Raw genomic sequence first — 24,002 nt, 5'->3', positions numbered from 1 at the left:
AAGGCAGCCGCTGAGGGAGGTGGCGAGGCAGGAGGCGGGACGGAGGGAGGGGACTGCGCACGGGGCGGAGAGAGGGGCGGGCGGCGGGGGATGGAGCCACCGTGGGACCCCCGCCGCGGAGATGCCCAGCACCTTGGCCGGACCCGGAGCCCTCTTGGGTGTTGGGTCCTGGCGGAACGCAGCGCCCGCTCTCTCTTCATCCCGCCCGCTTCCCCCTCTCCTGCGCACCCCCAGGCCCCTGCCTGCCCGTGGTGGTCTTTAAGTGCTCGCGCCCCTCCTCCCGGGGCTCCCAGCCCGTGGAGCAGCCACCTCTCCAGTCCCACATTTTCTCGGTGATCGTGGGACATTCGCCGCCCTTCCACCCTAAGCTCAGTGAGTGCCAGGACCTGAGCCTCATTCCCCATGCGGGTCTTTATCGTGGGAATGCCACGCGCCCTGTCTCGGGTCCTCATAAGGTCCAAGCGCGCGGGAGGCCGTGGACTCCTTGTTGAACTGCCGCAGGCACTGTGAGTGTCACGTCCGGAGGGTACTTCATGCGTGATTGGCCAATAGCCCCATGATGCGCTCCACCTAAACATCGCCTTCCAGGGGCCACATGATCCACATCTTGTACCTTCTCCACTGGTGACCTTGGACTCTTCCTGCCCCTGAGGCTCCAGGGCCTGCCCTATCTTTGCGGTGTCACCATAGAATGGGTGCCCTGTGCCCCAGAGTGACCCCTATGTTCTAGCTGCCCACTGTCCGGGCTGGACTCTGGCGTTAGGACCCAGTCCTGCAGTCTCTGGGTCCTGTACTCGGTAGCCTGAGTTGGTAGAGGCTCCGCCAGGCATTGGGGTTAGGTGGGAGGGCTGTCGAGAGGAGGGAGAGCCACCCGCATGCAGAGCAGGCTTCTGGGGCCACTGGATTGGTAATGTCCTTTCTCCTCCAGAGACCACGCTCAGGAGCGGGGCTCCTACTTCTGGGCCTTCAGTACAGAGAGGGTGAGGCTTGGCCCTAGCGGTAAGCTTTGGGTTCACTCAGCCGGTGGGTGGAGACAGATGGCAGAGTCAGAGAGGAAGCCAAGGACCTGCCCCAAGAACTCCCCAGCTTCTGCAGAGGCCGCACCAGGAGAGACAGGGCTGGGGATCGCAGGAGTAGGGAGAGGTCCAGAGAGGAGAGACTCTGTAGATGAACAAGGGACGGGACTCCTGAGGAGGAGCCAGAACCCTGGGCCACAAGCCGAGAAATGCAGCTTTGGAAGATTTGCAAAGAGACCCCATTAAGGGACAAAAGGAAGGTTTCTGAGTTGCAGAGAAACCTGGAGGCAGTGTGCTGGAGGAATATAAGGAGGCCAGCATAAGGGTTCCCCGGCTATGTGGACCCTGGTGGCCAGTGGTCCCGGGTCCCGTGTTGAGAGTGTGGCTGATCCTTGGTGCTGTATCAGGCCCCTGCCTTCTTGCATAGGAGGACCCATGCTTCCTTCTTTCTTGCTTTCCCCTGAGCCTCAGGCTCCACCAGAGCGAGGGCTGTGCTGTCTTCCTTCTGGTCCGCAGCTTCCACACCGCTGGACTCAACAGTAGCCTCTTCAGTGATTGTTGGAGGGACCCAGAATTGATCGCCTCAGAAAGTCAACTGCTGTCCCCAGGGAGGATCACAGGACCAGGATGTGAGTAGAAATTCTCAAAGTCTTCCTGTGTTCTGAGTCCTTGGGAGAATCCTTCAAACCCAGCAAGTTTTTTATATTACAGCCCTTCCAGCAAGTTCCCTGGTCTGAGATTTTGACTTCAGTCTAAGCCCGCCCTGCCTGACCTGAGAGCTCTCCAGAAATACTTAGATGGGTTGTGAGGCTCAAGTTAGCTACTTTATGTTTAGGATCAGGGGACCTCATGGCCACCTCTGAAGGAAGAGGGATTCTGCCTGTGGACTGGGCCCATCAGAACACCAGGCACCTGAGCCTGGTGCCGGGTGACTTCTGGAGAAGACCCAGGAGAGCAGGGTCTTCCTCCCCTGTCACCCCCACATAGTCTCAGACCCAGGCTGTTCTCAGGGGTGAATTTATGATCTTATCCCTCGCTGTGCTTCACCATGTCCAATAAAATCCTTCTAAATCCTTTTAAGGATTCCCTCTTTGCAGTCCCTCCCTCCTGTGGGGCCTTCCAGATCCTCGGCTCTTCCTATCTTCATCACCCTCCCAGGAAGCATCCCTGCCCAAGTTGTCCTGTGGAGAAGGATGCTGACGGTGCTGGAGAAGGCTTTCTGAAAAGATGAGGAGGGTCTCAGGCTTGCCGAACACGGTGTGCCTGCAGGGAACGGGCACACACTTGAACAGTAGGTGAGCTATGACACACAACCCTATTTTAGTGGTCTCTACTGAGTTAGGTTCTAAGAATTTTGAAATTGATTGCCAACATTAAAAAAAAATCAGATTTCATATGACATTTTTTTCTTTTGAAAAGCTGGCAGAGCTGACTAGCATTTTTTATTTTTTATTTTTATTCATTTGAGAAAGGGTTTCTTGTGACCCAAGCTGTCCTTGAACTTGCAATGTAGCTAAGGATGGCCTTGAACTTCAGGTACTTCTGTCACCACCTTCCAGGCGCTGGGGTTACAGGTGTGCACCACTATCACAATGCTTGCTTTTTAAATTTAATACTAATAAAAAAGATTCTTGAGACAGGTTCCTTGAAGGCCAGGCTGACCTTGAACTCCATACATGTCTGAGGATGAACTTGAACTCTTGGCCATCTTACCTTCCTGGCTGGCATCTTTAAGGAATCAATACTAGTATAGTAATAAAGGGCCGTGGGTTGTTTCTTAGCCTGCATTTAAATTACTGTCCCACCTCTAGGAGCCAGAGCTGGTGTGGGTCATCTTGGCAAATAGCCTAGAGTCACATGGTAGATGGCAAAGCCAGATTTGAAGCCAGGCCAATCTGACCCCTGAAGTTTAAACTCACACTGAAAACCAAATGCCATTCCCCTCTGAGCAGGAGGAGATGCTGGCTGCCTCAGGACATCCTTAAAAGGGAGCTGCTGTCCACGGGTTAAGAATGTTTTCCTTCTTAGCTACTAGCCACTGTCAGCGAGTCACCAAGTCTGGGGCTGTTTTTCCAAGGCGGCAAGGGTTATCTACAGCTGTCTGAGGTTCCTATCTATCTGCCTGAGAGGAAAAGGCTTAGATTAGATTAGTGAGTCCTAAGAGGCGAGAGGGGGCCTGGATCTCATTCTGCAGCTTGCTATAAGGAAAGGTCTGCCTGATGAGTCAAGTCAGGGAGGAGGAGGGCAAGGTATGTTTCTCTCTTCTGGTCACTCTGTCCCCTCCCTGTGTCCCTGATTCTTGCCAGACCTTTTCCTCTACCCTAAACCACCAACCCGCAGATTTCCTTTGTCACCTTGAGGCTCCTCATGCAGGCCAGGAGTAGGTATGTGCAATGTATGAGGATGAGCCACTCAAGGACATGCCTTTGTTAAGTTTTTGAAAACTTGATATTTAGCACATTATGGATTTTTTGACATTAATTTTGATATTTTAAAAAATTGTATTGAACTGGGTAGTGGTGGTGCACACCTTTAATCCCAGTACTCGGGAGGCAGAGGCAGCCAGATCTCTGAGTTCGAGGCCAGCCTGGTCTACAGAGTGAGTTCCAGGACAACCAGAGCTACACAGAGAGACCCTGCCTTGGAAAAAATAAGCAAACACAAAAATTGTATCAAGATGTTATTGGTTCTCCTTAATGAGTTAAATTTCGAGTAGCCTACAAGGTTACTTTATCCCATTGCTTCATCCCAGCTCCAGCCTGGAGTCTTTTTCTTTTTTTCTTGAGCCCTGGCTGGCGTGGAATTTCCTATGTAGACCAGCATGTCCTGGCATTCACAGAGATCTGCCCGCCTCAGCCTCTGGAGTGTTGGGATTAAAGGGTGTGGACCACCATGCCCAGTCTCCCTTTTCTTTTCTTAAGAGATGACTCATTGGTCAAGAGCACTGGCTGCTCTAGCAGAGGACCTGGGTTCAGTTCCCAGCAACTGCATGGTGGCTCACAATCTTCTATAACTCCAGTTTCGGGAAATCTAACGCCTTCTTCAGGCCTCTGCAGGTACTGCATGCACATGGTGCACCCATACATAGAAAAGTAAATCTTAAAAAAACGATTTTCCTTTTTATTTATGAGTATGTATACACATTCATGTAAGTGCAGGTACCCACAAAGACCAGAAGGGGGCGTCAGATCCCCTGAAGCTGGAATTACAGGCAGTTGCGAGTTCCTTGATTGTGGGTGTGACAAGCTCAGGTCCTCAGCAAGAGCAGCCGAGCCATCTCGCTAGTCCCTGCCTGGGTTCCCTGAAAGGAACTCTATTTCCAGGTGTGGTAGTCAGGCTTTTAAACCCTGCACTGGGTGTTCTGGGCTAGGAGGATCTCTGAGTTGGAGGCCATCCTCGTCTACATCGGGAGTTCCAGGCTAGCCAGGACTACATAGAGAGACCTTCTCCCCAAAACTGAGACACACAAACAAGCAAGGAAGCCGGGGCTGGATTCGGGAGAACAAGTTTAGGTTCAGACTGTGCCCTCACACACAGTTGCTGACGACACCGTGAGCCTTCCAGGGAAGGGTAGCCTCTGACTCTGGTTATAGAATGATCCAAGCAGCCCACTAGAGCTCTGACAGATACACCAAGGCTCTCCCTGGGTATTGCTGATCATAGTCATTTAGGGGTGTCACTTGTATTTTTTTCCTGGCACCCTACATGAGATGTCACCCCATGCCGCCGTTCATTTCCCTCTCTCGGCAGCATCCAGTTTGGGAGGTGTGGGATGGTCCTGCTCTTTGTCCCTGAGTTTCTCTCATGAGACATCTGACAGACATCCCTTAGGGACCTCTATCTCGGCAAGAATGGAGCAAGTACTTGACCACATCTGTAGCCCCAAGGGTGCTGACGTGCGGCTGTGGGAGTCCAGACGGCCCCAGGGGGATCTTGTGCCTAGTGTGGACTGCCCAGTAGATGACTTGCAGGTGAGATGTGACATTCTAGAGCCCGTGACAGGTGGGCCTTTCCAGTGCTGCCTCCAGATGCCATGCGGCAGCCTTCCCGAGAGAATCTCCCCCAGAGAGTGCTGCTGGGTTGAGTTTGGGAGTACTCCCTCAGGACCCAGCGTGAGCTCCCCGCTGCCCTCAGTCTGCTCCTAGGGTTATGCTTTCTCTCTGTCAACACCACTCCTGAAGCCCACATCCTCCCCAGCTCCAGCCCTCAGGGCTCCACCTGCCCAGCCCAAGTCCATCATCACCAGCAGATGTTTCAGGATGCTTCGGTATGATCTGCACAGAGTGTCAGCTCAGCTGGGAGCTTGTGGCTCTTGCACCCAAAAGTTGTCTGCCTGGTCCTCAGTAATACATGGGGGGGGGGGCGGGGAGAGACTGGACTTTTGACATACAGCCTCTGCAGGGGATTGCTTTGGAAAAGTCACCGACAGTGATTAGACACTGGTGGCATTTGAGACAGGGAGACCAATATCCGTTGTTGAATAGGTGGTGTCCTGTGCAGAGGGTGGGTGCCTGGAGAACTGTTAGGATGGTGGAGGAAGCTGGGCATGAGGGTGCTTGCTTTGAACCTACTCCACACATACAGTCTCAGTAAACTCAGGCGGCTGTATATCTTAGCTGATGCTATGTGGTCTTGCCTTTCTATGCAGCAATAACTCTATGTAATTGGAATAGTTTTATTTTGTTTTTTTGTTGTTTTTTTCAAGACAGGGTTTCTTTGTGTAACAGCTCTAGCTGTCCTGGAACTAGCTCTGTAGACCACGAACTCACAGAGATCTACCTGGTGCCTTTGCCTCCAAAGTGCTGAGACTAAAGGCATGCACCACCACCACCCAGCAAGTAACTGGACTATAAAGAGGTACTTTACTGAGGAAAGACCTGAGTTCCATCTACTTGGGAGGCTGAGGCAGGAGGATCACTCGAGCCCAGGAGTTTCAGGTCAACCTGTGCTACATAATAAAACCTTGTTTCAAAAACCAACAGGGATATAGAAATGGCTCAGAGGTTAAGAGCACTGGCTGCTTTTACAGAGGACCTGGGTTCAATTCCCAACATCTAGAAGGCAGCTAGCAACCATCCGTAATTCCAGTCCCAGGGGATCTGATGCCCTCTTCTGGCCTCCATGGGCACTGCACACACATCGTGTACAGACATACATGCTGGCAAAACACACCTATATACACACAGAATAAAAAATAAAGAAATCTAGCCGGGCGGTGGTGGCGCACGCCTTTAATCCCAGCACTCGGGAGGCAGAGCCAGGCGGATCTCTGTGAGTTCGAGGCCAGCCTGGGCTACCAAGTGAGTCCCAGGAAAGGCGCAAAGCTACACAGAGAAACCATGACTCGGAAAACCAAAAAAAAAAAAAAAAAAAAAAAAATAAAGAAATCTTACAAACAAAATCTGAGAGCCCTGATTGGGGCAGATGCTGTTCTTCGTCCTTAGACTCACACATTTTTTTAGATTGTATTTACTTATTTTGTGTTCCTGTGGGTGCCTTTGGGTGTGTGCCACATCGTGCTTGTGAGGCCATTGGACGACTTCAAGAATCAATTCTCTCCTTGCACCACGTGGGTCCCAAGGATCGAACTCAGGTCATCAGGCTTGGCAGAAAGCAATTACTCATCATCTCACTGACCCTCTTCTAGGGTAGTTCTTATCATTCGCCTTGTTTTCTGGGCAGGGCAGGGGCCTCAGGTTATTGTCAGGCTTGCAAAGCTAGAAAACCAGCTGTGGTTGCTGGGAGGCGAAGAGGACCTGGGAATTCCTGTTCCTCTCCCTCAACCCTGAATTAAGGGAGCTCTGCTCTCAGCCTTGTTTATTCCAGAGAGGCCATCTCCCTTCCTCCCCAGTGCAGGAGAGGCTTGAGGCTCTCCTTTCTCAATCCAGAGTTGAAGTCGGTGGATAAGGAGCAGGCATATGAGTCAGGGGACTGCGGGCTGGGAACGGGGAGGACAGGAAGACAGCGGTTCCTTCCCACAGGGGTGAATCAGATGACAGAGGTGCAGCTCTCTCTGGGCCCAGGCACCAGCTCTGCTCCCAGGTCCCGGCATCCAAGGTCAGCTCCCGCCTTGCGCTACCCTGATTATCTGCTTTGCTGCAGTGGAAGATTTTGGTTCCCTCGTTCCCCTGCGTCGTTTCTGGGCTCCGTTCCCTCTTATTTCATTTCCATCTCAGAGCCCGAGTTCACCTCCTCAGTGGCTGACGGGACCATTTATTTCTGAGGCCGCAGTGGCGGAGGGCTGCTGACAGCCGGGTGAGCGAGCACTCTGGGTGCTTGCCACCTTGTTTTGTTCCTGCAGACGGGAGGGAGGCACAGAACATCTTCATCTGGCAGCCACAAGACTGCCAGAGCATCACAGCCTCTGCTCTCATCCCCTTGGCTGGACTTGTGTTTTTGTTGCCTGGGTCGTCCCCCCTCCCCCAACTCCCCAGGGACTGCCTCCTGGGCTCTGTTCCTCGGCGATTTGTCCTTTAAGTCTCAAAAACCCTGAAGGTGTGTGGCCTGTCAAAGTCCCCCCTTTCCCAGATGCCATAGTTGGACCAGCTTCTAGATTGGTTTCTCATGTTCAAATGATGAAATGAAGTCCAGAGAGGTCCAGACACTTGTAAGGCTTGCACAGCAGGCAACTGGCAGAGGCAGAGCTGACAGCTCCCAGATTATTAGACTGGTTGTCTTTTTTTAGAATCTCAGCAAGCTGAGCACCAAGGATCTACTCCCTCCACTCCAGCCTCTGGAATGGGCCTGCCAGTACTGTGTGGGGGTTTTCTTGTGTCTCCTTCTGGGCTTTCAGTTGGAATGCTCCCCTTTAAAGATGTCACTCCAGGTCCTCCTGTGTTCAACGCCCCACTTTCTCATTGTGTTTATTTAGCAGGTATCTGCTGAGCTTTGTCTTCCTGTGCCTTGTACATAACTCTGGATGTAACGAGTCTTTCTCTGTCCCACCAGCTCCCAAATAATGACACGGAGACTTCTTATTTATTATGGAAGTTCGGCCTATAGCTTAGGCTTGTTCCCAACCAGCGTTTATAACTTAAATTAACCCATTTGTTGTAATCTATGTCCTGCTGCGTGGCTCGTGGTTGTTATCTCTCCTCTTGCACAACCTGTTTGCTCTGCATCTCCTGGAGTCAATTGGATGCCTCGATCCTCTCTTCCTCTTCCTTTCTCTCAGTCCCTGGAAGGCCCGCCTATACCTCCTGTCCAGCTATTGGCTGTCCTGCTTTTTATTATACCAATCACAGCAAGACATCTTCACACAGTGAAGTTATGTTCTGTAACATCTGGACACAGACAACAGACTGTGCTGGCCCTGACTTCTTCTCACTTGCTATACCAGCCCACCTGGGGCTCACCCTGACTCCAGAGCCCATCCTCTTAAGATTCTACACTAGAAAAGATGTAGCTTATCCACAGTGAAATTCACCAGTCTTCCTGCTGTTTGTCAGCCTGGTTGAACGCATGCTCCCACACAGCTCACACCTTATTCAGACTCACAGAATTACATCATTCCAGAAGTTCCCTTGTGCCCCTTCCCTTCCCATGAGTTCTGAAACCCCCTTCCCTGGCCAGGCTGCATTTCTTCCTCTGCACATTGGCTTTGCCTCTTCCCAGCATCTCCACAATGATAACCTCCGAGCGTGCTCTTTGGTGTCCGGCTTCTTATGCTCAGTATGAAGTTCAAGGCTCAGCATTCATGGTGTCACACAAGTCAGTGGTTCATCCTTTCTTTTCTTTCTTTTTTTCCTCCTCCTCCTTCTTCCTTCTTCTCTCCTCCTTCTCCTCTTCCTCCTCCTCCTCCTCCTTTTCCTCAGACAGAGTTTCTCTGTGTAGCTTTGGAGCCTGTCCTAGAACTCACTCTGTAGACCAGGCTGGCCTTGAACTCACAGAGATCCACCTGCCTCTGCCTCCCGAGTGCTGGGATTAAAGGCATGCACCACCACCCGATGGTTCATCCTCTTCTTTGCTGAGTAGTATTTCAAGGATGGGATTATTTCTTTGTCCTTCTCCTGTGGATGGATAGTGGGGATCTTTGCCATGAGGGCCATTGTGCACAGAGTCACAGTGGATGCTCTTTACCAGTGTTCTGTGGACATAGGCATTCATCTTGTTGAGAAAACTCTGGGAGTGGATCTGCTGTCTGCAGTCACAATGCTGCAGTAGCTCCTCTTCTAAAGTTTGTGACAGCGAGCACTGGCCTCTCAGAAGCAAAGGCTTTACTCATGTGCAACAGTAGGTTTGAAGCTGGTTCACAGTACGGAAGGATGCACGCCGATCATGACAGTGTGGAGGAGGGAATCTTCTTTGGGTTGACTGGGAAATAGCTTTCCATGGGACTCTTGGTTCTTTGTGACTTGTGGACCACAATGCAGCTCCTTTGTTCTAGACTGTGTTTTATTGCTGTTATTGTTTTTTTTTTTTTTTTTTTTTCGAGACAGGGTTTCTCTGCGTAGCTTTGCGCCTTTCCTGGAGCTCACTTGGTAGCCCAGGCTGGCCTCGAACTCACAGAGATCCGCCTGGCTCTGCCTCCCGAGTGCTGGGATTAAAGGCGTGCGCCACCAACGCCCGGCTGCTGTTATTGTTTTATTACTACTACTATTATTATTATTATTAATTACTTTGAGACAGGCTTTCGTTTTGTGGTCCTACCTTGCCTGAAACTAGGTTGCTCTCAAACTCACAGAGATCCACTTGCCCGTCTCCCAGTTGCTGGGATTAAAGGCTTGTGCTACCACCCAATAGAGGGTGTTCTGTAATAGACTGTGTCTTAGAGGATGTTCTGTGGTGAATGTCCTGGAAGGTGGAAACGTGTCTCTTTCCACAGCAAAGAGCAGCCGTGGTTGCTGTCCTTTGGGGATGGTTGGTTTGAGGCCTTGGGTATTGGTCAGTCTGTAGAAGGAAGGGATTCTCACCATGTCACAACGTGGATGAACCTGGGTGAATGCCGAGCACATTCTGCTAAGGGAATCTGGGGGTGACTCAGTTGGTAAAGTTACCTGTTTGATCCCTAGAACCCACATTAAACAAAAACAAAAAACCCAGGCCTGATTGCCTGTGATTGTAATCCCAGTACTGGGGAGGCAGAGACCAGCAGATCTCTGGCAGCCTAACCTACTTAGTGAGTTCTAGGTCAGGGAGAGACCTTTGGGGTTTCCCCTCTCCCCTCTAAATTGAGTCCAGTTTTTGCCTAGCTGCAGATACTTGGGAGCAGGGTCTATCCTGATGTGTGATCCACCTACCAGGCATCACAGGATTAAAGAAAACTGACTACCCCTCTCCCAGCAGCTATTAAATGCTGATTGCTCTTCAGCTGGGGGTGGGAGCTTGCGCTCACCTCCGCACGCACGCCATGATGTCTGTCTGTTTTGAACTTGAGCAGGTCTTTGTGCATGCTCTCACAACTGCTCCGAGTTTCTAGTCACACGCACTGTTGTGTTATCATCATCCTGCTTCTGTCTCTTGCAGTCTTCCCCGTTCCCTCTCCCTGAGCCAGTGCAGGCCAGTGCTGGCACTCAGGGCTGCTCTGGGCCTCTGCAGCTTCCAGCGAGGAGGAGCTGCTCACCGTCGCATCCCGGGTCTAGTACGGTGCTGGGAACTTAGAAGCTCCATCACTGCTGGCAGAACGGCTAAGCCTGGCGGCACCGGCCTGTCTGTTATCCTAGCTACTTCGGAGGCTGGGGCAGGAGGGATTGCAGGTTCAAGGCCAACCTGGGCAACATCTTGAGACTGTCTGAGATGAAAAAATACTGGAGAAAAAGAGGTCGATGTATCAGATACTTTTCTGTGGCTGTGATAAAATGTTATGGCCAAGAGGAACTTAGGGGAAATGTGATTTTTCTGCTGCACTCCAGATGGATACACCCCATCATGGCGGGCAGTGGGGTGTGGGTGGCTGGGCAGTCAGAACAGGAATTGGGTGGGGCTATAAAACCAAACCCCACCCCCAGTGATGTACTTCCTTTAGCAAGGCTCTGCCTCCTAACATCTCCATAACCTCCCCAAACAGTGTCACCAGCTGGGGACCAAGTTTTCAAACACATGAGCCTACAGGGAACACTTTGTTTAAACCATTGGAGGTGGGACACATCTCAGTGGTAGAGAATTGCCTAACATGCAAGGCGCCCAGGGCTCAGTCTCCACCAATGCAATGATAATGATAATAGTGCTGTAGGATGAATGAGTGATTGCCCACTGCCCTGATCCCCCACTGTCCCCATTCCACAACTGTGGGGGACCAGCCCCCACATTTATTTATCCCAGGGACTCTTGAGGAATGAGGGGGTAAGAGACTTAGATAGAAGAGGGGAGAGAAACAGAGAAAACACAGGATAGACTTGAGTGGACCCGGATCCTTATCCACCGGCCCAGAACTTTAGTCCAAAGGTCTATTTATAACAATGCCAAGGGGTGGAGCAAAAGACCTCCCCCTTGCTGGTTACAGTCAAGTGTAGACCTTCACAAACACCTGATACTCAGGCCCATGGTCCAATCATTCTCTTATGCAGTCCTCCTGGGTACAGCCCCTAGGAAACCTAGCGGGCTCCAACACACCATCTCTTCCATAAGAACTCACCTTCTAGAGCAGACAGCCTGGCCTACTGTCACAGTGGTTTGGAGGACAGCCCTGGTCCCTCTCTTACTTAGTGATCCCCCTAGCAGAGGGTCCCAGTGACTAGGGCTTTGTGGAACAGGCTAGACTCTGTCACTGGCTGAGCAGTCCCAGATGGATCTCGTGCTGCGGTTTCTGCCGCTGGCAGCCAGGAAGGTTGAACTTGAGCGTGTCTCCTGTTGTTGACAAGAGATTGCACAGTGGTTCATTTCATGCTCCAAGCAGCCCTGGTGTTAAGTGATTGCCACCCTGTGTGTGACCCTGGGAAATCTGCAGCAGCTGGCTGCAAAGAGCCTTGCAGAGGCGGGTGTGGTGGTCGGGGCTCTCTCATGCCTGGCTCCTTCAGTGTCCAGTGTGACGGACCTCTGACCTCCTTCTCACCCAGGCTGAGTCTCTAGCAATTTCCACACTCGCTTTTCATCCCATCCTCACTGTGTTAGTGGCATCCTTTGCCGCCCTCTGGATCTTCCAGTTATTGCCAAGCGCTTCCTTTTGAAGTAAGGGAAAACATGAAAGCGGTAATCTTATCAGTTCCTCCTTTCATTTCTGCAGAGACAAATTTAGTTCTCTTCCACACAGCGTGGAGCCCGCTGACTTAGTGAGGAAGAGTCTTAATGTGGGAGAGACAGGGATCCAGGACGCTGGGATCTCGCCTCCCTGGCTCTGCAGCGTCAAGCTGCATCTCTAGCCACTTCAAGGGCTTATCCTATTACACCTATTGTGTGCAAGTGGGTTGTTGACTCGCAGCCTGCCGCCTCACATGCTTTCTCCTCAGCGGTCAAGCTTGTGGCTTTCTCTTTTTTTTCTGGGAATGGAAAGCACACTTTTTTGAAGGAAAGAAAAATGTTAGCTGTCAGCGCTGTTAGTAGTCTGGGCATTCTTTGACCCTTCCGCACATTCCTTTTTAAGGGTTCATTGAACACTTAGCGTGTGCCAACCCTCCTACTGGATCTTGGGGATGTGACCTGAATGACAGTTTTGTTCCTCTCCAGGACCCAGAACTCAGCTCTTGCTGGGATGAGGCTCGGACCCCAGCGTATCCGAGGCTTCCCAAGGTGCTGATCTGCCCTCCCCACCCTTCCCTCAGTACAGCCGGGGGTATTTTTCCTGGAAGAGGAAGGAGAGGGGTGGTGTGGAGGACAGGCAGGGCTGTGGACTTCTGAGAGGAGTGTGAAAGAACTGCAGCCACCCCTGGAGAGAAGAGCAGGGCTCAGCGGGCCTGACTGGACACAGGAAAAGGAAAAGTGCACAAGTGGAGGTCAGAGGGTCACCTGCAGGAGCTGTCTCTCCCTCTACTCTGTGGGGCCTGGGGATCGAACTCAGGTCCTCAGGTTTGACAGCAAGCCCTTTAAACCGCTGAGCCATGTTGCCAGCCCAGTCACCCTTACCTCTTACAAATCCGGTTCTCTCAGCAGCTGAAGGGATCTTTTGAAAGCTCTGGTCACACCAGGCGGCTGCTTCATACCCTCCCGCTGCCTTTTAGAAAGGGAATCCAGATTCCTCTCCAGGTGGATAGCTGTCCCTCTGCCTGCCGGTCCTGTCTCTCTCCCTCAGTTCAAGCCCCTTCCCCCCTCTTACCCCCACCTCTATTACCTCACAGTGCATCTTTCCCACGTCATCTCTCAAAAGCCCCCCAGCCCCCCCCCCCCGCCCCCGGAGTCGCCCCTGGTGGCTGTCCTTTGAGAAAGCTTTCTTGGTCTCAGATTCCTGAATTCCCTCTCCATCTTAGACCTGGAACCTTGACATCCTTTGTGACTGTGACATCTAGTGACCATGATTTTGGTACCAGGGCTGAAGGCTACAAAGCAGCTATTGTTTGCAGGTCTTTCCTGAGGACAGACTTAGGCATGTCTGTATATGAATGAGACAGGGTCTCACTGTGTAACTCTGGATGGCTTGGAACTCATGATCAGGCTGGCCTTGAACTCACAGAAATCCACCTGCCTTTCCTTCCTTTGTTCTGGGATTAAAAGTGTGAACTACCAGGCCCGACAGGAATACATGTTTTTAATAAATGCATAAAATTAATCATGATTTCATACTGTAAATTCAGAGCCACAGGGTATCATTGGCCTCATTTCTTCTACACTGTCTCATTAACAAACACTTAAAATTGCTCAGCTTCTTTGTAGACACACACACACACACACACACACACACACACACACACACGAGTGCACGTGCACGCATACCTTAGACTCAGAATCTTGCTGTGGACACAGGTTGTGGTTATATAAACTGATGACATGACTGCTCCATGGCATGGTCGAGGGGAAGGTTTTGATTGCAGATAGCGAGGGAGAGAACTGCCAGAGGCATCTGGAAGAGTCCAGAGCAGGGAGAGAAAGAAGTAGACTGGGCATGGCCAGCAGACTAGGCCTGGCTAGAGCTATCTGCAAGAGAGGAGAGAACAGTGGGGTGGGGGTGGGGATAGAGAAAACTGTGAGAAGCAGGAGTAGAGCGGGGGGGGGGGGGGGGGCGGGGACACAGCAATAGCAGGGTTATGAGAAGCATGAGTTAGCGGGAGAGAAGCCGTGAGCTGAAGGGGTCTAGGGTAGGGAGGAGGCGAGAGGGGCTAGGAGGCTAGATGGACTTTGAAATGTGTAGCAGGTACTTGTGGTACTGGGGGAGCCTGGAGGCCGGCATGGGCTTTGGTGTGCTAATTGACACCATGTTTCCCTTCTGCCAGAGGGAAATGGCTCCCTTTGGTAAGGGGTAAAGTTTTGCCTTTTGGAGTTTGGGGAGATGGAGTTTCCTTTGGCCTGACAGTGGTTAGCGCCTTCTTCTTGTCCTTCAGATGGTTGAATATCTGAATTTATTTATTTTATTGTTTTATGTGTATGGGTGTTTGGCTTGTTTGCATGTCTGTGTATCACATATGTGCAGTGCCCGAAGAGGACAGAAGAGGGCATTGGGTCCCCTGGAACTGGAGTTACAGGTTGTTGTGAGCCATCACGTGGGTGTTGGGAATCCAACCTGGTTCCTCTGCAAGAGCAGCCAGTTATCTTAATGGCGGAGGCATCTCTCCAGCCTTGCAGATTTGAGTTTAAAGTCGCACAGACCCTCCTGTCTGCAGGGCTTTCTCTCAACCCAAGACCTCACCTACCGTGTTACTTGCTCTCCATTTCTCAAACATGGCTTTTCACGTGTGTGATGTGTATGTAGTGGGTCCTGGGAGTTGACCCTAGGTCCTCCTTCAAGCTTAGCGAGCGCTCTGCCACTGACCTCTATCCCAGCCTTCTTTTACTTCGTACGCTGAGATAGACTGATTCATTTGCTCGAGCTGGCCTTCAGTTCACTCTGCAGCCCAGGCTAGACTGGAGGAAGTTCATCAGAACTTCCGCCTCACTTTCCCAAGTAGCCGGGATGACAGGCCGGAGACACCAGGCCCAGGCTGAGACATTGCTCTTAATCAATTTAAGTTCATTCACACGTGTGTGGAGTGTTTGCAGTTTCTGAATGGCTGAAGGACGGACTTCACCACCCAGAGGGCCCCCTCTGATGCACCAGAGTCAGAGGTCTTGATTTGGGGGTGCCATCCTTCCTGATCCTGGTCTTTATCAACAGAACCCGTGACCTCAAAGCCCAGGCCAGGACTTAGCCTCTCCCTCCCAGGAAACTGCTTCTCTACCTCAGCAAAGTTTCCTTCGTCTTTGTCCTCACTGGTCCCAAGACAATGGACCTGGGAGCTGATGGCCCGGAGTGACTTGAGTGGCCCTTGAGTTTCCAGGGTTCTGGTTCTCGGAATTAAGCTCCACTGCACTCGAATACCCCCACCTCTGCAACCATCTCCAGCACATTCTTGACAGAGGGAGTCAGCGAGGTCAGAGCCAGAGGGAAAATGGAAATGTAGAAGCTGAGGCCCAGCAGGAGAGGGGAGCTAGCACACAGTTGCCTCTGGGGATGGCGGAGCAGCCATAAGCCGAGCAATAAGGGTGCCTCCAAGAGCGTGTGAAAGCTGGCAAGGGACTGATTCCCCCACGGAAGCGCTAGAAGGGCCGGGCAGCATGCTTCTTTTCAGTCTGGACTTCAAGGCTTCCACTGGTGGCTTTCCCACTTCATGGTGGTGCCGGGCACCCACACTGCATCCTGCTTACTCAACAGTCTATTATAGCACAGGCTTTGTAGTGGATGACGATGCTCAGCTGTGGCTGATGTGGTCCTAGCTTCTTTAAAGTGGTCTAGCTGATTCTTTTCCCATCACCACGACAAATCCGTGACAGAAGCGTTTAAGAGAGGAAAGGCCAGGTGGTGGTGGTGCACACCTTTAATCCCAGCACTCGGGAGGCAGAGGTAGGCAGATCTCTGAGGTCTACAAATAGAGTTCTAGGACAGCCAGGGCTACACAGAGAAACCCTGTCTTGAAAAACTTAAAAAAAAAAAAAAAAAAAAAGGAAGGCTTAGCCCAGGCTTTCAGCCCACCTTTGGCAGAGTTCATAGCAACAGGAGAATGTCTGAGTCCTCTCTTTCTTGGCCAATCAGGAAGCAGAGAGCTGGGACAGAAAGCAGAGGCTATTTCAGCCTTCAAGCGTCCCCCACCCCCACCCCGGTGACACACTTCTGCCAGCTCAGCCTCACATCCCAAGGGTTACATGACTCCCGAAACAGCACCACCGGCTAGGGACCAAGTGTTGGAACCCACCACGAGCCTGTGGGGCGCGTTTCACCTTAGACGGGGACAGGCAGGCTGGGCGTGGCCTGTGACAAACACTCAGTTATGTGGTGTAGATACTTTTGTTGCCATGAACTGGATTAATTAGAGGGAGGATGGCAGGTCTTACGGTAAGCGCCTTCTGTTGATTGATTATTTCCTCAATTATCCAGCAAATATGTATTAGTGCCTGCCGTGATGAGATACTGGAAATGTAGATGGGTTTCAGAGGAATTCAATTAAAGGGAAATAATACCCAAGGCAGTTTCTACTAAGTTCCGTCAGGATTCTCTTAGGACAATCTGCAAACTTCAGCTTTCTGCATTTTGTCTTTGTCCCGACTAATCTGGTTCCCTGAGCAGCAACTTAAAGGTTTCTTAAATCAGTCTGTTTTGTTTTAAATAGATTTACTCCAGAACTAGTCTCAGGGCTGGAGAGATGGCTCAGCGGTTAAGAGCACTTGTGACTCTTTGGTTTGGTCCCCAGCACCGGTGTTGATCAGCTCACTACTGCCTGCGACTCCAGCTCCAGGGGACGTGATGCTCTTCTGGCTTCTGTGGGCAACTACACTCCCATCACATCCATACACAGAGTTAAAAATAAGCTTATTTATTTAATTTTATGTTTTATTCTTCTTTTTTATAAATATTTTTATTTTATAATTAATTTAATTTTACATATTACATATCAGCCACGGATTCCCCTGTCTTCCCTCCTCCCACCCCCAGCCTTCCCCCCAACCCACCCCCCATTCCCACCTCCTCCAAGGCAAGGTCTCCCCTGGGCATTCAGCCCAGCCTGGTAGATTCAGTTGAGGCAGGTCCAGTCCCTTCCTCCCTGCACCAAGGCTGAGCAAAGTATTTCAGCATAGGCCCTAAGTTCCAAAAGGCCGGCTCATGCACCAAGGACAGGTCTGGGTCCCACTGCCTGGGGGCCTCCTAAACAGTTCAGGCTCATCAACTGTCTCATTTATCCAGAGGGTCCAGTTCCATGGGGGTTCCCAGCTATTGGTTCATAGTTCATGCGTTTCTGCTAGTTTGGCTATTTGGGGGGAAAGTGAGCTTAGGGGAGCAGGAGGTCCCAGCTGGATCAGGAACAGAGTGGGAGAACAAGGAAAGAGACACCGTGATAAATGAAGACCCCAATGGGAATAGGAAGAAGCAGAGTGCTAGAGATGTCCCCAGAAATCCACAAAGATACCTCCACTATAGACTACTGGCAATGGTTGAGAGAATGTCTGAGCTGACCTGCTCTGGTGATCGGATGGCCAAACACCCTAACTGTCATGATAGAACTCTCATCCAGTGACTGGTGGAAGCAGAAGCAGAGATCCACGGCCAAACCCCAGGTGGAGCTCCAGGAGTCCAACCGGTGAGAGAGAGGAGGGATTATATGAGCAAGAGATATGGACACCATGATTGGAAAAAGCACAGGAACAAATATTTATTAATTTTTTTGAGATAAGCCCTCACTATATATCTTTGGTGTCCTGGAACTTGCTAGGTAGAGTAGGCTGGCCTTGAACTCACAGAGATGTACCTGCCAGAGTACTGGGATTAAAGCTATGTGCCACCATACATAACAAAAGATAAAACACATATTTAAAAAAGGAATTTGGCTTGGCAGTAGTGGCACACACCTTTAATCCCAGCATTCAGGAGGTGGAGGATGGCAGATCTCTGTGAGTTTGAGGCCAGCCTGGTCTACAGAGTGAGTTTCAAGACAGCCAGAGCTGTTACACAGAAAAACCTTGTCTTGGAAAAAAAAAAAACAAAAGCAAAACAAAAAACACCTCCCTCCTCCCCCAAAAAAGCAGTTTGATGTGATTATGGTAGATGAAAAATTGGTCAGAGTGTGCCAATCTTTTGTGGCTTTGGCAAATACCTTAGAGGAACAGGTTAGGCCGAAAGGGTCTCAGTTCATGGTGGGCTGACTCCATGGCTTACAGGCTCCTGGCTAAGGAAATCCTCCCAGCAGGCAGGGGGTGGTGTGACGGAGTTACCACCTCATGGCAGCTGGAGGAGCGGGTTGGGGGCTGCGCAGGAGCTCGCTCACAAGAACACACTCCCCCACAACCTGCTTCCTCGGTGAGAGTCCCACCTCCCAGCCATGCCAGCAGACTACAAGGGCGCCGAAGACTGGACCCACAGATGTTCTCAGAGCCTCAAGATGCAGTCCCCTCTCAGTGACGGGAAAGTCAGTTTGGGGGACACAGGGTCAAGCCAGCCCCCTGGGTATAAGCAAAGCAGTGGAAGCAGAGTCAGACCTGAGATTCCTCAGTCATCAAAGGCAGTGCGGCCACTTCCTTTGAATGGAAGGAAGTACACCCCTCTGGAGTCGGGAGATACGCTCCCATGCTGGCTCACCCATGCTGGTTCACTGAGCTAGACGCCGGCAGAATTGTTTGTTTTTTGATCTGTCCCTGGTGCCATCGTGTGCTTCCGTCTTAGTCAATACTGTCCCATTGCTGTGAAGAGACACCATGTCCACAGCAACCTTTGTAAAGGAAAGTATTTAATCGGGGATTTGCTCACAGTTTCAGAGGTTTAGTCCATTATCACGGCAGGAGTAGAGAGGCTTGTCCCTGGAGCATTACCTGAGAGAGCAGGGAGGGAGAGACAGACAGAGACAGAGACAGAGAGAGACAGAGAGAGACTAGGCTTGGCACGGGCTGTTGAAACTTTAAAGGCCGCCTCCACTGACCCACCTCCTCCAACAAGGCCACACCTCAGTTCCGCTAACTGGGACGACATTCAAACACAGGAGCCCATGGGGGCCATTCTCCTTCTAATCAGCACACAGTCCAGAGTCGCACCTGATCCCTGTAGATAGTTAAGGGTTGTCCTTGTAAGTTTTGTTGTCTCCTTGACGTACCTGCGAAGACGGAACCTTCACTGAAGAATTGCTTCCGTCAGATTGGCCTGTGGCCCCCTCTGTGAGGTATTTTCTCAGTGGCTGGTTGGTGTAGGAGGACTCAGCCCACTGTGGGCAGTACCATCCCCGGGCAGGTAGCTGAGCAAGCGAGTTCCTCATCTCTGTTTCAATTCCTGCCTCCAGGTTCCTGCCTTGGCTTCCCCTCAAGAATGAACTGTGACCTGTAAGACGAAGTGAACTCTTTTTCTGTCGCCTAAGTCGCTTTTGGTCGCGGTGTTTATCACGGCAACAGAAAGCCAAGTGGAACAAACTGGGATGGTGATCTTCTGGAGAAAACCTTCATGTCTAAAAGCTCCTTCAGACCCGTCAGTGAAACGCCGAGTCCACAGAGAGGTCAGACATAAATAATGGGATTATTCTCCTCCATCACCCCCAGCAGCTCATCGTACTTACTGGAAAGTTCATTTGAAATGTAGTGTGGGCTTCTGCTTTGCAATTTTCCCTCTTTATTAACTTCTTTGTCAAAATCCCCAGGATACTTCATTGTGGCTCTCAGAACCAATCATGCTCTTCAATGCTAATTCACTCTGCGCTGAATTCTTATTTATTGAACTTTCGTAGGCTGTAGACTTCCTGAAAAAGCAGTGTTACTAACTCAACTTGACTAGATCCGAAAATATAGAAACAAGACACTGTGTGCACTGTGTGTGTGTGTGTGACAGAGGGTCACCTCAGCTGTCATTCCTCAGGAGCCATTCCTCTTGGGTTTGGGGACAGAGTCTCTTGCTGTCTGTAACACATTATTAGATTAGCTCACTGACTAGTCAGTGAGCCCACGGTTCTGCCTGTTTCTGCCTCCCCAGCACAACTATGGGTTTCTTCTCCTTTTTAAAAATTAAGATATTTATTTATTTATTTTTATTTATTTATTTAGTGTGTGCCACATGTGTGCAGATGCCCTCAGTGGTCCAATCCCCAGGAGCTGGAGTTATAGGTGGCTATGAGCTGCCAATTGTGGGAGCTGGGACCTGAACTAGGGTCCTTGGTCTACAAGAGCAACAGGCACTCTTAACTGCCAAGCCACCTCTCCAGCCCCCCGGGGCTCCTTTTTAGGTGGGTCCTTGGGATTGAACTGAGGTCCTCGTGCTTGCCTGGCAAGCCTGTTACTGACTGAGCGCCGTCTCCTCAGCCCTAAACTCTTTTTTCCTGTTCCAGACATTCTTTATGCTGAAGTTTCATGCAAAATGCATAGCAAGACTGCAACACTTTTCAGATCGTTGACAAAAAGCTCATCCTCCCACCCATGTCCAACGCACATACGATGTGGGAAATGCATGTATAACGAAGTGCCCTGGAATAAACCTGAGCCCGGATTGCTCAGGTTCTGGGAGGATATCAGCCTTGTATGGCTTTGTGATCGGCAGATGAGGCTGTGGTAGGAGGCAAGAGCTGTTGAGAGGAACCCACCCACACCCTCGGTGCCAGCGTCCAGGAAGAGGGCTTGCAATGAGGCAGAGCTGGGTCCAGGCTGGAGACAAAGGATTGAGGGGCCAGTGTGACCCAAAGGGCAAGGTTCTCTCCTGTGTGGAGCATCAGGCAAGCTGTGAAAGAGAGGAGAGAACTACAAATCACTGATAGGAGTTCACAATCTGACTATGTAAAGACCTCCCAGCATTCCCTGCAACAAGATGTGACTAAAAATCAGCAAAGAGGGGCTGAAGAGCTGACTCAGTGGTTAAGAGCACACATTGCTCTTGAAGAGGATCCAAGTTCGGTTCCCAGGATCCACATCAGTCAGTTTACCATTGCCTGTAACTGCAACTCCGGAGCATTCCAGGGAATCTGATGCTTACGGCCTCCATGGGCACCTGAACTCGTGTGCACATGCACATACACACACACACAAACATGCACAAGAAAATCTAATTAAAATAATAGTGTAAAAATCTCAGCAAATGAGTGCTGTAGAGATAGCTCAGCTAGGCCCTGAGTTTATCTCCAGCAGGGGCAGGAACACCCACCAGTGTCTTCTAGAAAACAAAAACAAAACAAAAAACAAAATGAAACAAAACCCATGAAAACAGTCTCCCTCCCTCTGGTCTCCTCTTCACGTGGAAACAGCGGACAGGCTTGCAAGCAGCCTGCACTCTGGCTGCATCCGTTATGTTCCTGCAGGCCGGGTGGGAGGCGCCTGCTTCTTGAGCTGAGAGGTGCATACTCATTGTGGACAGAATCTCTGTCTTCCATTCCCTCTCCTCAGCCTCCAGGGGCTTCTGATCATCTGCTATGCAGACCTGGACAGGGCTTGGGGTTGGGGGGGGGGTCTGTTTCTTTTCTCTTTGCTGTGACAAAACTACCCAATTCAAAAGCAACTTGAAGAAGAAAGGGTTTATTTGGGGCCCCAGTTGGAGGCCACTGTTGATCGCGATGGGAAAGCCAGGGCGGCAGAGCATGCGGCGGCGGCTGGTCACATTGCATCCACAACTGGGAAGCATAGAGAGGAAGGCAGGTGCTCGGCTGGCTTTTTCCTTCTGATTCAGCCCAGGACTCCAGTGTATGGGATGGTGCCAGTCACATGCAGGGTCGCTCTTCTCTCCTCCACGAATCTCTCTGGAAATTCCCTCACAGACACCCCCAGAGGTGTGTTTCCACTCTAAACCTTGTCAAGTAGACAATGGAGATTACCATCACCGCCTTGCAGGACCCAGAGGGCCATAGACTGGGGAGTGGGGGCCCAGACTGCCCCTGGGGCCAGTTTCTGTCTCTGGTCTTGGGCAGGTTACGGGGTTTGTTGAGCCTTGGTTTCCTGTATGTCAAATGGAAGAGTCTTCAAGTGGGGTGGAGTCAACTAAGATATCCAACTCTGGGCAGGGCAGTGGGGGCCTTTCCAGAAAGGATTTACTCATGAGGGGGAAAGACCTTCCTCACAGTAGGTGGCACCTTCTGTGGGCCCAGAGACCTGAGGAGGAAGCAGCTTGCCTGCCTTCCTGCCTAGCTGGAGAGTGTGTTCATGTTGTCGCCACCGCTGCTGCAGCCACCAGAAGCAACTCCTTCAGGCTCCAGCTCCGTCAGGCTCCAGCTCCTTCAGCCTCCAGCACGCACCAAAGACCAGTGGCTCTCCAGGAAGCCAGCCTGTCATTGCCAGATTGAAACTGCTGAGGCGTCCAGCCTAGTGAACTGAGCAACTGCTGGGTTGTCAGGTTCTCCCACACGCAGGTGGACATTGTTGGGCCACCCAGTTCCTGTGTCAGAATTCCTTTTTATCATACATATTCGTTCCAGGGGTTCTGTTGCCCTAAAGATGTCTGCCCTCATACACCGAGGCACTCCAAAGTTAGTAAAATATCGATGCCAGCAGAGATAGTGCGGGAGGGAGAGAGCAAGCTCTAAGACCAGAAAAATCACCCCAGAGTTTACCCTGCCTGTCCCAGAAGCCAGGCTTCCTCCCAGGAACACCACTTGTGGGGTTCCCAGAAAGTCAGACTCCTCAGCATTGCTCATTTCCCATGAGGACAGTGGTAATCACACTAATCAGTGGTAATGAGGCACCATGATTAATCTTGCCTGCTTGATTAGATTGGCAGGTGTCTGGAAGGTTAGGAAAGTGCATCCCCCAGTCTATCCTTGAGGATGCTCAAGGTAGAGCAGGACAGCTCCGACCCAATCAATGGTTTCTTCTAACTATGGATTCAAATTTGAATTCCACATTTATTTATTTGTTTTTCTTGAGACAGGCTTTCTGGTAGCCCAGGCTGGCCTCAAACTGGCTACGTAGTTGAGGATGACTTTGAACTTCTGATCCTCCTGCCTCTACCTCCTGAATGCTGGGATTACAGGTGTGAACCACCAATTCTGGATTTCCCTAAATTTTTGAAAGGACAGACATCCAAACCACAGTGGTCCTTCCCGTTAAATTGAATATTGTTACCCCGTAGTGACGAACTATGGAAGGCTGCCAAGAGCTGGTTCAGAGTCAATATGCTGTGAGTATAGTGCATGCACAGGAATTTGAGACTTAGAAAAATGCTCAAGTATTTATCATCATCACCATCATCATCATCATCACTACTACTACTATCATTATTATTACTACTACTACTACAAGGTCTCCTGTATTCTAGGACGGCTTTGAACTTGCCATACAGCTGAGGCTGACCTTGAACTCCTATCCTCCAACCTCCACCTTCCGAGTTCTGGGACTAACAGGTGTGTGCCACCATACCTGGATTATGTGGCGTTGGAGTTGCAGCCCAGGGTCTCGAGCATGCTAGGTGAGCACTCCGCCAACCGAGCTCTGTCCCCAGTAGACTCAAATGACCCACTAGGAGGAGGTGGAGCTGCGGGAGGCTGGACCCGCTTAGGGGAGTGGGTCACTAGAGTGTGTCCTTGGGGATGGACCTCACCCTCATCCTTTCCTGGATTTCTTTTTCTGTTTCCATTTTTTGAGACAGGGTTTCTCTGTGTAGCCCTGGCTGTCCTGGACTTCACTCTGTACACCAGGCTGGCCTTAAACTCACAGAGATCCGCCTGCCTCTGCCTCCTGAGTGCTGGGATTAAACGCATGTGTCACCACGGCCTGGATCTTTTTCTGTTTCTTAAATTTTTTTTTTTTTTTTTGTATTTTTTTTTGAGAAAGGATCTTGATATTTCAGTTTGATCTCTAACTTACTGTGTGGATGAGAGTGATCACGGACTTCTGATCTTCCTGCCTCCTCCTCACCAGTGCTGGGGGATTACAGGTGAATGCCGTGACTTCTGGTTTCATTCTGTGCCGAGGATCAACCCAGGGCTTTGTGCTAGGCAGGCTCTCTGCCAGCTAAGCTACCCTCATGGCCCCTTTTCTGGATCTTGG

The 24,002-nt window shown here is 50.9% G+C and overlaps 1 long non-coding RNA gene across 1 annotated transcript; it reads left to right on the top strand.

Moving 5' to 3' along the window:
* Positions 1-518: 518 nt before the first annotated feature.
* On the top strand, positions 519-23,719 carry LOC121828951 (uncharacterized). The gene is made up of 3 exons (XR_006071681.2): positions 519-1,645; positions 19,334-19,543; positions 20,366-23,719. It is a non-coding gene; the product is annotated as an uncharacterized LOC121828951 (long non-coding RNA).
* Positions 23,720-24,002: the final 283 nt, after the last annotated feature.

The sequence above is a fragment of the Peromyscus maniculatus genome, chromosome 4, assembly GCF_049852395.1.
Source record: "Peromyscus maniculatus bairdii isolate BWxNUB_F1_BW_parent chromosome 4, HU_Pman_BW_mat_3.1, whole genome shotgun sequence".
In the NCBI taxonomy this organism is placed as follows: Eukaryota; Metazoa; Chordata; class Mammalia; order Rodentia; family Cricetidae; genus Peromyscus; species Peromyscus maniculatus.
Note: the sequence above shows the minus strand (reverse complement) of the source record. Positions and strands in the feature narration are given on the sequence as shown.